This window comes from Solanum tuberosum, unplaced genomic scaffold, assembly GCF_000226075.1.
Source record: "Solanum tuberosum cultivar DM 1-3 516 R44 unplaced genomic scaffold, SolTub_3.0 scf00023, whole genome shotgun sequence".
NCBI lineage: Eukaryota > Viridiplantae > Streptophyta > Magnoliopsida > Solanales > Solanaceae > Solanum > Solanum tuberosum.
This window is the reverse complement of record NW_006238949.1, coordinates 789,844-808,457: the sequence shown is the minus strand read 5'-3', so window position 1 is coordinate 808,457 and position 18,614 is coordinate 789,844. Positions and strand designations below refer to the sequence as shown.

The window sequence follows — 18,614 nt, the reverse complement described above, 5'->3', positions numbered from 1 at the left end:
AAAACCAAGACTAGATTTGTAAGAACAAATCTAAACCTAGGCTCTTGATACCAAATGATAACGATCAACAAAGGAAATGAATAAAGAAAGAAAGGATATGTGGATTAATACTCAAGTTATTGAAATTATGGGCAACAAGGGACTAAAACCCTCACCTCCCAATTGACTTCAACAACCTAAATTCAACCCAATGAAGAATAATCAAATGAAACCAAGAATCACAAAGGGGTAACACTTTGATTAATCAAACACAAGAAGTTAACAAGCAATCCCAAGAGTTCACCCTAATTACTCACTAATTACTCACTAAGAAGATACTATAATTTGAGAGTCAATATTCAATATAGTCTAAGTCTTCCCAAAATAAAAGAGACTACTATTTATACTAAAAAAAATAAACAAGACACTTTTTTGACAATTTTACCCTTAATGAGATAAGGGCCTTGTTTGGTTGCCTTCTTTTGTTAATTCTTGAATTCATGAAATGGCCATTTGCACACATGGCCTCTTTCCTTCTTCCTTCTCATTTTGATGTACCTTATACACATTGTATGTCCTTCTTTGGTGACCTTCAAGCTCCTCTAATGCTTCCCTTTTCATGAACATTGCTTGTAGGCCTTGGAGTTCCTTTGCTTGACTTTGTGTGAATGGTCTTGAGGGGTACATACCACTCATGTTAGTGTCATCCATGCTGCCCATGTTATCATCCTCCCCTTCTTGAAAATGATTCGTCCTCCAATCCAAAGGACCACCTACAACACAAGGAGATAAATCAGTAACATTGAAAACATTATGAACATTATACTCACTTGGTAAGTCAATCATGTAAGCATTGTCATTGATTCTCTTGAGTACTTTGAAAGGTCCATCCCCTCTTGGACTTATCTTCCCTTTTCGTACTTGTGGAAACCTCTCCTTTCGGAAATGCACCCATACCCAATCATCTGGATTGAAGAGCATTTCCTTTCTCCCTCGATTCTTTCGAATGGACACCTTTGAATTGTTCTTTTCAATGGCCTCTTTGACCTTGGCATGAATGTTCATCATCTCCTTTGCCCTTTTCTTGGCATCTAGGCTCACAATAACATCGCTAGACGAAGGAATCATGGTTAATGGAAACAAAGGTTTAAAACCATAGCATGCTTCAAATGGAGACATTCCAATAGAGGAGTGGAAATACCGATTATATGCAAATTCAATCAAGGGTAAACGGTCTTCCCAAGTAGTTGGGGTTCCTCTAATCATGCATCGAAGCATGCTTCCATGAGTCCGGTTGACTACTTCGGTTTGTCCATCCGTTTGAGGATGGCAAGCAGTAGAGAACATAAGTTTGGTACCAAGTGTACCCCATAGACTCTTCCAAAAATAACTAAGAAACTTGGAGTCCCTATCACTAACAATGGTTTGAGGGACTCCATGCAATTTAAGCACATTGATAACAAACAAAGATGCTACATGGGATGCATCATCACATTTATGGCATGGAATAAAATGAGCCATTTTAGAAAATCTATCCACTACCACAAATATACTATCATGTCCTCTTTTAGTCCTAGGAAGTCCCAACACAAAATCCATAGAAATATCCATCCACGGACCATTAGGAGTAGGAAGAGGAGTATACTTACCTTGGGGCCTAGTCGTGGATTTGGCTTGCTTGCATTCTAGAGATTGTCCACAAATCCTCTCAACATCATGCTTCATCTTAGGCCAAAAGAATTGCTCCTTAAGAATATCAAGTGTTTTTGGTACCCCAAAGTGTTCCATAAAACCACCACTATGAGCCTCCTTGACAAATAACTCTCTGCATGAGCTCATGGGCACACATGCTCGGCCATCTTTGAACAAAAAACCATCAACCAATTGGTACCTATCAACTCGCTTCCCCTGACTAAGATTATCAAACATATCTTTGAAGTCGGAATCCATAGAATAGAATCCCTTTAAGTTTTCAAACCCCATCATTCAAGAAACCAAGGTATTGGCCAATACAAACCTTCTTGATAGAGCATCCACTACCACATTCTCCTTGCCTTGCTTGTAGTTGATCACTTATGGAAATGTTTCAATGAATTCAACCCACTTAGCATGTCGCTGGTTCAACTTGGATTTCCCCTTGAGATGCTTCAAGGACTCATGATCGGTCCTTATCACGAACTCTTTGTGCCACAAGTAGTGTTGCCAATGAGCCAATACTCGCACAAGTGCATACAATTACTTGTCATAAGTTGAGTACTTGAGCGCAACTCCCTTTAACTTTTCACTAAAGAAAGCTAATGGTTTTCCTTCTTGCATCAACACACCACCAATACCAACACCTGAAGCATCACATTCAATTTCAAAGGCCTTATCAAAGTTGGGTAGTTGGAGCAAGGGTGCAGAACTCAACATCAATTTCAAGGCTTGAAAAGACTTCTCGTGCTCCTCACCCCATACAAAAGGTATGTCTTTCTTGATTAGTTCGGTCAAAGGAGCAGCAATTGAACTAAAGCCCTTTACAAATCGCCGATAAAAACTTGCTAACCCATGAAAACTTCTTACCTCGATTGCACTAGTTGGGGTCGGCCAAGTCTTGATGGATTCCACCTTCCCTTCATCGACCTCAATCCCATTTGCACAACCACAAAACCCAAAAACACAACTTTATCAACACAAAATGAACATTTCTTGAAATTAGCAAAGAGAAGCTCATGTAGTAGGACATCAAACACTTGTTTCAAATGGGATACATGTTCCTCCATTGTCTTACTATACACAAGTATGTTATCAAAATACACCACAACAAACTTGTTGATGAAAGGTTTGAGAACATGGTTCATCAATCTCATGAAAGTGCTTGGGGAATTTGTCAATCCAAATGGCATCACAAGCCATTCATACAACCCAAACTTTGTCTTGAAGGCCGTCTTCCACTCATAACCCAATTCCATACAAATTTGATGATACCCACTTCGAAGGTCAATCTTGGAGAAAATAATAGAACCACATAGATCATCAAGCATATCATCAGGTCGAGGAATGGGATGTTGATACTTCACTGTGATCTTATTTACGGCTCTACAATCAATACACATTATCCAAGTGCCATCCTTTTTGGGAACAAGAATTACCGGTATGGCACAAGGACTTAGGATTTATTTGATCAACCCCTTCTTAAGAAGCTCTTCCACTTGCCTTGATAGCTCTTTGGTTTCTGCCGAGTTACTCCTATAAGCTGGACGATTGGGGATTTATGAACCCGGTATAAAATATATTTGGTGCTCGATTCCCCTGAAGGGTGGTAATCCAGTGCGCATCTCATCTGGAAATAGCTCATCATAGCCCTGCAAAAGAGAAGAAATAATACTAGGCAAAGTGCTAGTATCTTAGTTAGTATGTAACAAAAGGTTGGTATTGACAAGGCACACTAGAAATCATTCCTCATCCACACCCTTTAAACACTTGCTTGGTTTTTCTATCATGCACATGTTCTTCTTATTTTTAGCCAAGGCACTCCCCTCCTTTGGAACGATAGTGGAACTTTCGCCTTCACCTTTTGCCTCCTCGGTTTTTACTCTCTCCCGAAGCTCCTTCATTGCCCGATAGTCCTCACTCACTTGATATGGAGTGAGAGGTGCAAGCACATACTTTTTACCTTCAATCACAAAAGTGTATTTGTTGGATCTCCCTTGGTGCATAATATCTCTACCAAATTGCCAAGGTCTCCCCAACAGTAGGTGATATGCCAACATGGGAACCACATCACAAACCAATTCTTCATTGTACTTTCCCACACTAAACTGAATACTTGCTTGTTTGAGGACCTTCATCTCTCCACTCTCATTGAGCAATTGTATCTTATAAGTATTGGGATGCTTGCTGGTTTGTACTTTCATACGCTCCACCAAGGAACTACTCACCACATTGGTGCAACTTCCGCTATCAATGATTAAAGAACACACTTTATCTTGGATTTTGAACCTAGCATGAAATAGATTCTCCCTTTGGTCAAGTTCTTCTTTTGCAAGGGCTCCCATAATTCTTCTCACAACATATGAAAGATTGACATTCATGTTCAAGTCTTCATCATCATCAAGCAAAGACTTTCCCTTCTCCATCAAGCAAGCAAAATTCACCCTCTCATCCAACCTTTCTTCTTCATCCCCTGAAGCGCCGTCCTCTCCTTCACCCCTATCTCCCTTTCCCTCATTTTTTTCTTCACCCTCATCTTCATCTTCAGTCTTATATCCATCACGAAGAGCGACAATTGTTCTCCTATTTAGACACTCACTAGCAACATGTCCCCTCCCTTGGCATCTAAAGCATTGAATTGTAGAGGGTCGAGGAAAGTTAGGTTTAACATAGTTACCTCCTTGTGGTTGCTCACTTGCCTTGGATTTGTAATCAAGCTTGACTTGGGCATCTTGACCTCCACCTTTAGGTTTCTCCCTAGAGGATGTCGTCTTCCAATTATCTATACATTTGCTCCATGTGGAAGTTAAAGAACTTTTGGCCTTGTATGACTTTTCTTCTTTCAAATCTGCTTCTACCTTTGAGGCATAATGGAAAGCCCCTTCAAGAGTCTCATAGTTTTTAAGCTTCAAGGGCTTCATGATATCATACCTCAAGTTTTCCACGAATCGTATTACCATACATTCCATATTCTCTTCAATTTTAGACTTCATCCGCAAGTTCTCAAACTCATCATAATATTCTTCCACACTTTTGGTACCTTGCCTCAACATGTACACCTTCTTGAGCACCTCTTGGTAGTAGTTTGGAGTCAAGTATCTCAACTCCATAAGTGCAATCAACTCTTGCCAAGTAGGTAACTCGTTGTTATGATGGTTCTCCCTTTCCCTCCTCTTGGACTCCCACCAAGTTGATGCGTACCCCTCAAATTGCGTGAGAGCATACTTCGCCTTCAAAGTTTTTGAGATATTATTTGTGAGAAAGATCCGCTCACTTTGAATCTTCCATTCCAAGAACTCATCGGAGTCACTACTTCCTTTAAACCTTGGAAGTGTGACCTTCATAGTGTTCAAGCCCCTATCTTGATGATCATCCCTCTCCCTAAACCTATTTCCTCTATTTCCAATCCTATAGCCTCTATATCCCATCCTATCCCCTCTATATCCCATCATATCTCCTCTATTCCCATATTCTTGATCTTCCATGCCTCGGTCCCACCCCAAGTCCCGAGGTCGTACTCCTTCCCCTTGTACTCCATTTCCATCCCTACCCCCATGCTCCCAAAACTCATCATTATTGAACTCCTCATGAATTTCATCATAGAGAGGATTTTGGTATTGGTAGTCTTGGTAGGGCATTTGTGGTGTATTTTATGGATGTGATGTATAGGGTTCATGAAAAGATGCATTTGAATCATTTCAAAATGGTGTTTGGCATTGGACTTGGTAGGCCACAAAAGGAATATTCTCCTGTATCGGGTGATAGGGTTGTGGATTTGGATGTGGCGTAGGTTGTCTTAGGTGGTTTGCAGGGTTGGGAATTTGGAAGTGGGGTGTTGGTAGTTTCGGGTTCGGCTTTGTAGAGGAGAACATACATTATGAGATTGTCCCGGAGCAACGGTGGTGGAATGCATCGATGCCCTCCTTATCTCCTCATATTCGGGTTGAATTGCTTTCCTTCTATTCTCATTTTCCACCCGTACCAACCTTTCCTCCATAACTCCCATCCTTCCATTCATTTCCGCTTCTTGCTTAGAGATGTTGGCGAGAACCTCCATGATGTTTTCCGAGCCCTCCCTAATTGGACTTGTATTTGACATGATACCTACAAAACTCAACAAACGAGGTTAGTAGAAAAGCCTCACGTCACTCGTATGTAGCTCTCAACTCACCTTCTATGGTGTCGTCTCAAAATTGATAGGGAACTAGCTCCGTTCAATCAACTTAAGATCACCTATCCTTTGTGATGGAGTGGATTCTTGTGACTCTTTGAAAGAAGGACGCCCAAAAAAAAAAACTAACGGACTTGAAGCAAGAAGGTTATCAACAAATTAAGATGAGAAAAGTAGAATAAAGAAGCACCAAAAGATTCAGACTCAAAATAAACCAAGTAACAAGTAGAAGAATTACTTGTTGTTACTTAATTTGAAGGAACAAAGAAATGATTTGATGATTTAAAACTAGTTAACAAGTAATCAAAGATGTTAATTAATTGTTAAATAGTTGAAAAATAGAAGAAAAATGAGTTTAGAAGAAGAAGAAGTGAATTTGGACACTTATAAAAGTTTAAGCCTCAAAGAAGTTCATCACTTGTAAGACTTTGATTGGATGATTAAAACTAGTTAACAAGTAATTAAAGATGTTAATTAATTGTTAAATAGTTGAGGAATTGAAGGGAATAATGGTAGAAAAAGAATCACGAAGTTTGGACACTTGGAAAAATTTCTAGGTAAAAAAAACATCCATACTTAGAATATTTTTGGGGTTTTGAGAAAAATTTGAAGGTTTTGGTCTCTGAAACTGACGCTCACACACGTCAGGTGCGACTGGACGTCGTTGGCAGGTTGTCTGCTGCGCTAGCTGCTGATGCAATGTCGTGTGGCGCTGGCGTGACAAATGGCGTCTGATGTGGCTGCTGATGTGTCAGTCCACGTGGATTTATCTTTTTCCAAAATTCCAGTAATGGACCACAAAAAAATACCTTTGACCAACTTTGACTTGAAAAGTTGGATCAAATGTACTTTCTTCTTTCTTCTTCTTCAAGAACAACTTGAAAACACCAAGAACACATAGAACACCCCAATACACTCAAATCAACTCGGAATTGGCTCAAAATTTAGGATTTTCTTCCCTTCAACTAAGAGAATAAAGCCCACTAATTATTAACCTCCAATTTCTCCACAATGAAAAGACCCACTTTCAAAATTTGAAAAGCTTGAAACCCTTCAATGGCAACTTCACTTCTACAACTCCAAATTGAACAAAATTTGAAACCTAGACTCAAAAAATAGTAGGGAAGAAGGATCTAGTGTCAAAAATAACAAATCAAAAAACAAATCAGATTTTTTTTTAAATTCTAAACCAAGACTAGATTTGTAAGAACAAATCTAAACCTAGGCTCTTGATACCAAATGATAAAGATCAAACAAGGAAAGTAACAAAGAAATAAAGGATATGTGGATTAATACTCAAGCTATTGAAATTATGGGCAACAAGGGACTAAAACCCTCACCTCCCTATTGACTTCAACACCCAAAATTCAACAGATGGAAGAATAATCAAATGAAACCAGGAATCACAAAGGTGTAACACTTTGTTTAATCAAACCCAAGAAGTTAACTAGAAATCCCAAGAGTTCACCCTAATTACATACTAAGAAGATACTACAATTTGAAAGTCAATATTCAATATAGTCTAAGTCTTCCAAAATAAAACAGACTACTATTTATACTAATAAAATAAACAAGACACTTCTTTGACAATTTTACGCTTAATGAGGTAAGGTCCTTGTTTGGTTGTCTTCTTTTGTGAATTTTTTAAAATAAAATAAAGAAGACACTTCTTTGACAATTTTACCCTTAATGATATAAGGGCCTTGGTTGGTTTCCTTCTTTTGTTAATTCTTGAATTCATGAAATGACCATTTGCACACATGGCCTCTTTCCTTCTTCCTTCTCATTTCGATGTACCTTACACACACTGTATATCCTTCTTTGGTGACCTTCAAGCTCCTCTAATGGTTCCCTTTTCATGAACATTGCTTGTAGGCCTTGGAGATCCTTTGCTTGACTTCGTGTGAATGGTATTGAGGGGTACATGCCACTCATGTTAGTGTCATCCATGCTGCCCATGTTATCATCCCAGTTGGGCAACACCATGCTTGGTTGATAGCTTGGAGCGTGGGAGGCCTACTAAGCAAGGAGAAGCAATTGAAGATGTGCTCCATTCGGCGAGCTGAGTTCCAAATTGGCGCCACTCATGTTAGTGTCATCCATGCTGCCCATGTTATCACTGCTGCTCTACCCTTTACAAGATAATTTCTAATATTATAGCTACAAGGTTTCAGCAAGTTATGCCTACCATATTATGTGAAGCACACTCTGGATATGATCATGGTTGGAAAATCGCTGACAACATAATTATGTCCAATGAACTAGTGAGAGCCTATGCTACAAAGCATATCTCACCCAGGTGCATGATCAAAATTGATTTGCATAAATCATATGATTTTGTAGAGTGGAGATATGTGAAACAAATGCTGGATGGACTTTGCTTTCCTACTAGATTGATTCGGTGTATTTTAGAGTGTGTGCGAACTGCTCACTATTCAATCATAGTAAATGGTGAGCCTACTGAACCTTTTGATGCTACTAAGTTAGTTAGATAAGGATACTCACTCTCTCTCCCTATTTGTTTGCTATTAATATGGAGTATTTGAGCAGATATCTAGGTACTTTCAGAGAAAATAAACACTACTAGTATCATTCCAAGTGCTCAAACCTTAGTATTACTCACCTTTGTTTTGGAGATGATCTTTTATTGTTTGCAGGAGGTGATAAGCCTTTTATTCTGCCTTATACAAAGCAAACATTGGTAATTTCTCCTTCTAATTTGGTGGCATCAATGAGCAAGTACAAGAGAGTTTATTACTGCAGTTGGGTTTTACCCTTGGGGAATTGACATTTAAATATTTAGGTATACCACTATCCACCAAGAAGATGTCTTTCGGTCAATGGGCTCCTCTTATTGATAGAATTGTAGCAAGAATCTCTTATTGGACTACAAATAAGCTTTCTTATACAGGTATAACACAACTAGTTCGGCTCAATTGTTTATGATTCCCTCTAAGATCATAAAGCTTATTGAGTCCTACTGTAGAAGTTACATCTAGTCAGGAACCAACACAATTTAAAAAGTTTCATAATAGCATGGGACAAGATGTGCCTTCCCAATTCAACACGTGAACTAAATCTTATTAACCTACAAATATGAAACAAGGAAGGAATAACAAAGACATGTTGGGATTTAGCTCATAAAGCTGATAAGCTTTGGATCATATGAATTCACAATTTCCACATCAAGAAGCATCATATCATATCAGCTCCACTACCACAATATGCATCTTAGATGGTTAGGAAGATGATAGTAGCCAGGAGTTTACTTGAAAAAAATCAATTACTTTGACATACTAATGTTACCATCAAGATGATCTACTTACAACTTATTGGGGAGAGAGAGTTAGAGTTCCTTGGAAAGGTATGATATTGGCAAATACAACTGGACCTAAAGCTAGATTCATGCTTTGGTTGCAATTGCAAAATAGACTCCTAACTATTGATAGATTATTATCATGGGCATAGAGGCTGACCAGAAGTGTAAACTTTGTCAAGGATATTTGGAGTCGAGAGATCACCTTTTTTTTATCCTTTCGCTTCACTAAAAGCATGTTCTATAGATTACTAAATTGGATGAAGATATCAACATTTCACAAAACAACATGGGAGAAACATTCTGAGTGGATTATTTTAAACATAAAAGGCAAGACACATAGTGCTCAGCTCCTCAGATTAGTGTACACTGAATTTATTCATGCAGTGTGGATGGAGAGATATCAAAGAACATTTGAAGACAAACATAAGTAGTGGATAGTAGTATCAAAGGATATAGCTTAGTTGATATGAGAAACACCTCATGTTACTTTTTTATTTTTTGTTCTTGAATGTTCTCTTGGTGTTCAATAAATAAAGATATTGTGGCTCAATCTAGAGCTCAAGTAGAGTACATTCCAGTTGCATCAACTACAAATCAAGCCCTTTGGATTCAGGAGCTATTGGCACATTTGTACTTGGAGAAAAAGAAGAGCACTGAAATCTTCATTTATAATCAATCTGCAATTTCAATAGAGAATAATTTGTTTTCACATGAAAAGACCTAAAAACTTCAAGATCAAGCTTTATCTCTTGAGGGAGGTGCAAAAGAATGGAGACATAGACTTAGTGCACTACAAAACTGTTTTTCAGACTACTGAAATTTTAACTAAGTCCTTACCTAGAGCATGATTCGAGTTTCATAAAAGAAGACTTGGAGTTGATGCTCTTGAGTCAAGGAGGAGTTTTGAAAATTTGTTCCTCAAATGCTAGAGATTAGTTCGACCTTATGTTGTATCATTATACAACTTTAAAATAGGATTAAGTTCCGATAAATAAGGATGTAGTATAGGGTAAAATCTGATTAGTCAGTTGCTATATTTTTGGCTTTAGTTATATGATATAAGGTTAACTTATTTTACTCCTTTTCTTTAGCTCTTTTAAGTGATGTGTCTATATATTTATATTGATGTCATTATTTCAATAAACCAATGCAACTTAACCATGTTATCTTTTCTTTTCTTTCTTTGTTAATATTTGTTATTCTCCTACACTCATTCATCATGAATTTAACTATAGGTTCCCCATGATTATTTATATTCAATAGGTTTTAGTATTGTTTTAGTCAAGATTTGGAATTGTTATATTGGTTCAGTAGCGCTGTATAAGAATCTTGAGGATTAGAATTAAGGTTAAGCACTCCCACAACAAAGGGTTAAGTAGAGGACCAAGAAGATATGGAAGGTTTTACTTCGCCATTCATGTCACCCTTCTGATAGAGAAGCGAGCAACTATTCAGTTTTCTTGATTCGATTCGTGTTGTGTGTATTTATTTACTTGAAGTGAATCTTTGTGGACATGACAAATTATTGGTAAAGATGTTTAACATTGATGTAAAAATTAATAAACAAGAGAAATATGATGGAAGAAGGATTGAAAATGACTATTGTGAACTAGTGCTATTGAACACATTGACTTTACAGATCCATCATTTAGATTTCATTCATTTGGATCAGAATGGCTCATCTGCCCAACTGATATATATATACTTTTTTTTCTACTATAGTAGAAGAGTTAGTAGCATATGAAGGTATCAACATGTTTGTTATATGTCATTAAACTTTATCTTAAGAATGATTTAGTCATTCACATTTCTTATCTAAGATACACACTGTTTGCTTGGGCTTTTGCATTTGACGTGTCTGCATTTGGTAGCAACTATTATTAGGTGGCTTATATTTGCTAATGCAAACACATTTTTATACATTGCTAATGCAAACACATTTGTATACATTGCTAATGCAAACACATTTGTATTGCTAATGCAAACACACACACATATATATATATTTGTAGCATTTATAGACTAGAGAGTTCCATTTCTTTTTTTTCTATGATTTGTTTATTTTGTTGTCAAAGAAGAATCCTTTCCACAAATATAAGTGATCGATCAAAAGTTCATATTCGTGTAATTTATTCAATCTCCTTTTATTTCTACGATGAATATCTTAACTTTGTTATGCGTATCTATCAAATGATTCTTTTTGGGTTTAATTTGAAATTTTATGATAATTTTTCCACGTTTCAATATTTCACATCCCTCATTTGTCTGATTTTTTTCTGGATTCAATTTGAATTTTCTTATTTCTTGGTATTATCATTAAGTTCATACTCAGGTATAGTTGGAGTTTTCAACGCATTTGTACCATGTTTTCTAAAGCTAACCTAATTACTTAAATGTTATCCTACTTAGGGGAAGTTTGTTTTCACGGTGTATGTTATCATTAGTATTTTCTTCATTTAAAACGACCTGTTCGATTTCCGTTTGACATGAAATTTATGAATTTAAAAGAATATTTTTGTATTTAGTGGTACGAAATCGAATATATATAAAATGAATCAAACATTTTTATTAATCTTGCAATTTAAATATGTAATATGAATATTTAATATATCAAAATGTATATTAAACATGTGACATGAAAAGTTAGAATTAATTACTAATAATTTAGAAAGATGCATTTTTGTCTACAAACTAAAACAAAAAAAATGAAAACAAATAAATTGAAATAGAAACAAACAAAATATATCTACATTGTTATTCTTGTGATTTGCCGTTCAAAATAATTGACACTATACGTGGATTAGGAAAATAACTCACCAAAAATAAGTGATTGACATAAATATTCAAATTACTTGCACTACTTCAAAGCAAAGAAAATCTTATGTGGTTTCTTATACTAATATTTTTCAATTTTATTTTGCTCAAAATTAAATTTAGTAGATGACATTTTTTGTATCATCACATGTAAGAATGTATCCTACTACTAGGGATAGTTTTGAATGGAACGGGACCAACAAATATCTCATGGGATTTAATTATTCTATTAAACAAATGAGATAACTTATTCTATTATTGTAATACAAATAAAATAAATAATCTTGAAGCTAATCAATATAACTAATCAAACGAAACAAAAAATACAATAATTCTACACATCTTCATAACCAACGTGATGTAATTCTCACAAGAAGAACTATGATCTAATGCGGAAATCAAAGACGGAAAGTAAAGATAAATAGATTGACATAAGAAAAGTAAATCAAAATCAACCTAAAGGCATATTAAACCTAAAGACCTCAATTGATTAATCCACAATCAAGCACCGAATCTCTTACGATGACCTCAAGGGAATCGATATCCCAAGCAATCAACTTTTCTAACAAAAGACAACAAAAGCTTAACCAAGCTATCAACACTCAAACATGAGTTTTCAGTTTTTAACATCAATAATAATCTAAGTCTAAAAAGGAAACCTAATCAGCTATTTATAGAGTTTGGGATAAAAGGCTCCAAAGTGACCCGAAAGACAAAAGGGCGAGCCAAGTCGGGCGAGCCTAGTCACTTGGCGATGCGCCGACCTGGTCGGCGAGCTTCTCCGTAATTCTTCAATCCCTAGCCACGTTCTGTAACATTAGACGGACTGGGACCATTGCCTAAGCCATTGGGCGATGCGCCAAGTGGACCCTGCTTGTCGAAAGGGTTCCGTATTTTTCAAGGCATGAAAGTCCTTGCTTGTCATCAACACCATCTCGAGCACCTCCATCTTCATGAATAGCCCTTGCATCCTTTGAAGGTCTTGAGCTTGGCTTCTAGTAAATGGCCTTGATGTAATCCCTTTTACATCATTCTCTCCTTCTTGAAAAGAATTTGTCCTCAAATTCGACAGATCATCATCAGCCACAGTTGGAAAGGGTGATAGATCGCACACATTGAAAGTGTTGTGCACTTGGTATTCCGGAGGAAGGGCAACCTTGTAGGCGTTGTCATTGAATTGCTCCAACACTGGAAATAGTCCATCACCCCTCGGCATTAGCTTTGTCTTGCGATGGGTGGTAAATCACTCCTTGCGAAAATGTACCCACACCAAGCCACCAGGTTCAAACACGATCCTGTTATAGCCTTTGTTAGCTCTTTTGGCTACATATTGGTTCTTCTTCTCTAAGTGCAGCCGCACCTTTTCATGAAGCTTCTTCATGGCTTCAGCTGGCTTACTCTCATTTAAGCTTAACACAACATCTTGAGAGAGAGGAGTGAGATCTAAAGGGGTTAGGGGATTAAAGCCATAAACAACTTCAAATGGAGACATACCAATAGTTCTATGAATAACACAATTATAAGCAAATTCAACTAAAGGCAAATGTTCCTCCCACGAGGCCAACTTCCCATGCACTACGTCATGAAGCATAGAACCCAAATTTCTATTTACAACTTCAGTTTGGCCATCAGTTTCTGGGTGACAAGAAGTTGAGAACAACAACTTAGTACCGAGTCTACCCCACAATTCTTTCCAAAAGTGACTAAGGAACTTAGGATCCCTATCACTTACAATGGTTTGAGGAACTCCATGCAATTTAACAACATGCTTAACAAACAAAGATGCTACATTGGGAGAATAATCACATTTATGACATGGAATGAAATGAGCCATCATTGAAAATCGATCAATAACAACAAAGATGCTATCTCTACCTCTTTTAGTCCTTGGCAAACCAAAAACAAAGTCCATTGAAATATCAAGCCAAGGCCTTTGAGGGGTGGGGAGTGGAGTGTATAAACCATGGGGAAGGAGGCGCGACTTAGCACGTCGACATTCAACACATTGACCACAAATTCGAACAATATCTTTATGCATTTTAGGCTAATAAAATTGGTCCTCGAAAATTTCCATAGTTTTGTTAATACCAAAATGACCCATTAAACCCACATCGTGTGCCTCCCTCACAAATAGTTCTCTCCATGAGCTCATAGGCACACAAAGTCTCTTTCCTTTGAACAAGAAACCATCAAACATGGAGTAGAAGACATATCCCTCATCCATCTTTCCCTCTCTCATTCCTCACAATCTTTGAAGATTTGAGCAAACACGAGATCCTTGGGATTCAATGCCTTCAAACATTCAAAGCCAATCAATTTAGAAGACAAAGTATTTATCAAAACATGTTTTCTAGACAAGGCATCGGCCACCACATTTTCCTTTCCCTTTTTGTATTGGATTACATAAAGGAAAGTTTCAAGGAATTCAATCCATTTGGCGTGCCTCTTGTTCAACTTTCCTTGGGCCCGAAAGGCATATAGGTACTCATGATCAGTCCTAATGACAAATTCTTTGGGTCACAAGTAGTGTTGCCAATTACCCAAAGCCCTAATCAAGGCATACAACTCAAGATCATAAGTGGAATAATTCAAAGTAGCACATTTTAGCTTTTCACTAAAATAAGCAATGGGCTTTTGGTCCTGCATTAAGACGGCTCCAATGCCTACTTCACTAGCATCACATTCCACTTCAAATGTTTTATCAAAATCAGGTAATTGCAATAAAGGAGCAGAACTAAGCATGGATTTTAAAGCCTCGAAAGCCTTGTCTTGTTCCTCTCCCCACTTAAAATGGTTATCCTTTCGGATTACCCCTGTCAAGGGGGCTGCAATGGTACTAAAACCTTTGACAAATCGCCTATAAAAACTGGCCAGCCAATGAAAGCTTCGAATATCACTTATGGATTTCAGAATTGGCCAATTCTTAATACCATCAATTTTAGACCCGTCAACCTAAACCCCTCTTGAACTCACAACAAAACCTAAGAAGGCAACTTCATCAACATAAAATGAACATTTATCACGATTAGCATAAAGTTGTTCCTTCCTAAGCACATCAAACACACATTTCAAATGCTCAACATGATCATGCATGGCCTTGCTATAAATCAAGATATCATCAAAATAGACAACCACAAATTTCCATACAAAGGGTTACATCACATGATCCATAAGACGCATACAGGTACTAGGAGCATTAGTGAAACCAAATGACATCACCAACCATTCATATAGACCAAACTTGGTCTTTAATGCGGGTTTTCATTCATCATCGAGGTTCATCCAGATTTGATGATAACCACTCCTAAGATCAATCTTTGAAAACACATAAGAGCCATTGAATTCATCAAGCATATCATCTAACCTAGGAATAGGATGACGATACTTTACCGTAATTTTGTTTATGGATCGGCAATCGACACACATGCGCTATGTTCCATCTTTATTTGGAACCAATAGGACCGGCACAACACATGTACTCATGCTTTCCTTCACATAGCCTTTGTTGAGGAGTTCCTCAACTTGCCTTTGTAGCTCCTTGGTGTCCTTCAGATTGCCTCTGTCTCATGCGCAGCCTCAAAGGCATCATTCAAAGTAGGAAACCTATGAAGGGTCATCTTAGAAGAAATCTCTTTGTTCAACCCTACCTTGAAGCGAATCAAGACATGCTCTTCAATTTCCCTATATTCTAGCTTCATGACTATGTTTTGGAACTCGTCATGATAGGCTTCAACACTTTTGCTTCCTTGCCTCAAGTTATACAATTTGACAAGTAATCCTTGGCAGTATCTTTCCAGCACATAGTTGGCTCTCATCAACCTCTTCAACTCGAGCCATGGTGGAGGACGATCTTCTTGAACAACCAAGTGACACCTCTTCATGTATTTCCACCATGTGACAACATACCCCTCGAATTGGGCGATAGCATAGCAACTACTTTTGACCTCCGCCAATTCATTCACATTGAAAATCCGGTCACATTGTGACTCCCATTCTAAGTAAGCATCGGGAATGCATTACCCTTTGAATGTTGGAATCGTTTTGATAGAGTTGATGCCAATATCTCGGCCTCCATGTCCACCTTGGTCATGGTAGTGATAACCCCTTTGATAGCGGTTACCATGTTCTTCTCTAGCGTCTTGACCGACTTCAGGATGGACATTGGCTTCCCATTGATTTCCACCTTGAGGGTGGTTCCCATGTTGCCTCCTTTCAAATGGCATTGGACCCAATCTACCTCTTGGTCCACCTTGCAACAATTGCCTCTTGGTCGATTCTTTGGTGACTCATTCTATGGGGCTTCTTCACCTTCACCCTCATAACCTCCTTGATCTTCATCATTCCTCACCTCATTCACGGGATTGGGCTGTGGTTGTGGTGTTTGAAAGGGAATGTTCTGGTTAGGTGGTGTTTGGTAAGGATGGCTTTGATTTGGTGGAGCTTCTTGACTAAGCGGAAAATGGAATGGTCGATGGGTACTTTGGCTATTTGAACCCAATTGCACAAATGTTAGGTGCAAGGTTTGGTGGAGGGTTCCGGGTGTGAGAGTAGGATAGTTAGTGTGTTCGTGCCCACTGGTAGAAGCACGAAAAGTAGCTTGTGGTGTAGAGCCATTGGAATTGACTCGACCTTCCACCGTAGCAATCCTACCGTCCATCCATGCTATATCACCTCTCACATTGTTCAACGCTTCCAGCAAAGTTGCCAAAGTAATTTCTCCGACGGGTGCTTGAGTATCTCCTCTTGCCTCCATTGTACCTGACATTAAAAAAACTCACAAAAACAAACAACAAACAACGTTAGCACTAATAAATTGAACTCTCAATCACTCGTGTTTACACACCTTTGATTGCCTCTCAATTGGCGCGGCTAATGTTGACAATTGTTATATTCCATCGATCACAAGGTACCAATTTCAACTCTAGGTCGGAATGGATTCTTGTTTGAAGAAGAACGGACGACTCGATTAAACAAACAGACTGGAATCAAGAATTAACTACGAAGTAAAATGAGAAAAGCACGAAAAGAAAAGGCACAAACAAAGAAGTGAACTCAATAACCAATGGTCAGCAAGTTGAGTATTTACGAGTTGAAAATCGGTTTAGGATTCTTGAGAAACGTTTGAGAATCAAATGAAAAGAAACTAAGAATTCAAACCCTGAGATTGGGAATAACTAGAGTTTTCGATCGCCGAATGACCTGTTTTCTTCACTTAAGTTAAAGTTTAGTGCGCCAACTTGAAGAAGGACTCGCCAAACGGACAAGGAAACTCGGCGATAGGGGTGGTAGTTCGGCGATGCGTCGATGGGACTCGGCGACCAAGGGTTGGTTCCGCCGAATATTCCAGTATCTCCCTCAAATGGGTGACCAAATCGGCTAGCAACCTTCCCAAAGGGTGAGGCGTCGATTGGTTAGGTAATGCACACTTTTGGTCACCCAATTGACCCTCTGCAACTCCTTCAATGCTCTGAAATTGAAATCTGGTGGTCCCCTCTGCTCTTGTCCTTTAGTCTTTTAGTACTTGCCCCTTTTGTAATCTCCCCTTTAATAAACACTTTTACTCTTTCTCTTTCTTCCCCTTTTGAATCAAACACTTGCTCTTTCAAATATTTTCTTCCTTGAAGATATGAATGTTCTTCAAGAACTTCAAGAACAAGATGAACACCAAAATAAACCCTTAAAATTTTTGTCTCAGAATTTCACGAAAATTTAGGAGAAGGCTCTCCTTGATATGGGGAACAACACCGAATACTTTTTGAACTTCAATTCCAAGCCAAAACCTCCAGATTTCAAAACCCACTTTGTCTTCTTCAAGTTTCTTCAAGTCTTCAATGGTGGATTCTTCAATAAAGCTCCAAACCCTTTCCAATCTCAGCCCAAGACTCAAATATAACTGGAGAACACTATTTCAACCTTAGAAACTCAAACAAGACCCAGATCTAAGAAACCCATTTCAGCAAAATCTCCAAAACGAAAATAACAAGATTTTTTTTTGTAACAAAACCCCCAGACTAGATTCGTAGGAACGAAGCTAGACTCGGCTTTGATACCAAATGATGTAATTCTCACAATAAGAACTACGATCTAATGCGGAAATCAAAGACGGAAAGTAAAGATAAATAGATTGACACAAGAAAAGGAAATCAAAAGCAACCTAAAGGTATATTAAACCTAAAGACCTCAATCGATTAATCCAAAATCAAGCACCGAATCTCTTACGATGACCTTAAGGGAATTGATATCCCAAGCAACCAACTTTTCTAGAAAAAAGACAACAAAAGCTTAACCAAGCTCTCAACACTCAAATATGAGTTTTCAGTTGTTAACATCAATAATAATCTAAGTATAAAAAGGAAACCTAATCAGCCACTTATAGAGTTTAAGATAAAAGGCCTAAAAGTGACCCGAAAGACAAAAGGGCGAGCCAAGTCGGGCTCGCCTAGTCACTTGGCGATGCGCCGACCTGGTCAGCGAGCTTCTCTATAATTCTTCAATCCCTAGCCACGTTCTGTAACATTAGACGGACTGGGACCATTGCCTAAGCCATTGGGCGATGCGCCAAGTGGACCCTGCTTGTCGAAAGGGTTCCGTATTTTTCAAGGCATGAAAGTCCTTGCTTGTCATCAACACCATCTCAAG

At 38.0% G+C, this 18,614-nt stretch overlaps 1 pseudogene; it reads right to left on the bottom strand.

The window, feature by feature from the left end:
• Positions 1 to 477: 477 nt before the first annotated feature.
• On the bottom strand, positions 478 to 5,309 carry LOC102594621 (uncharacterized; annotated as a pseudogene).
• Positions 5,310 to 18,614: the final 13,305 nt, after the last annotated feature.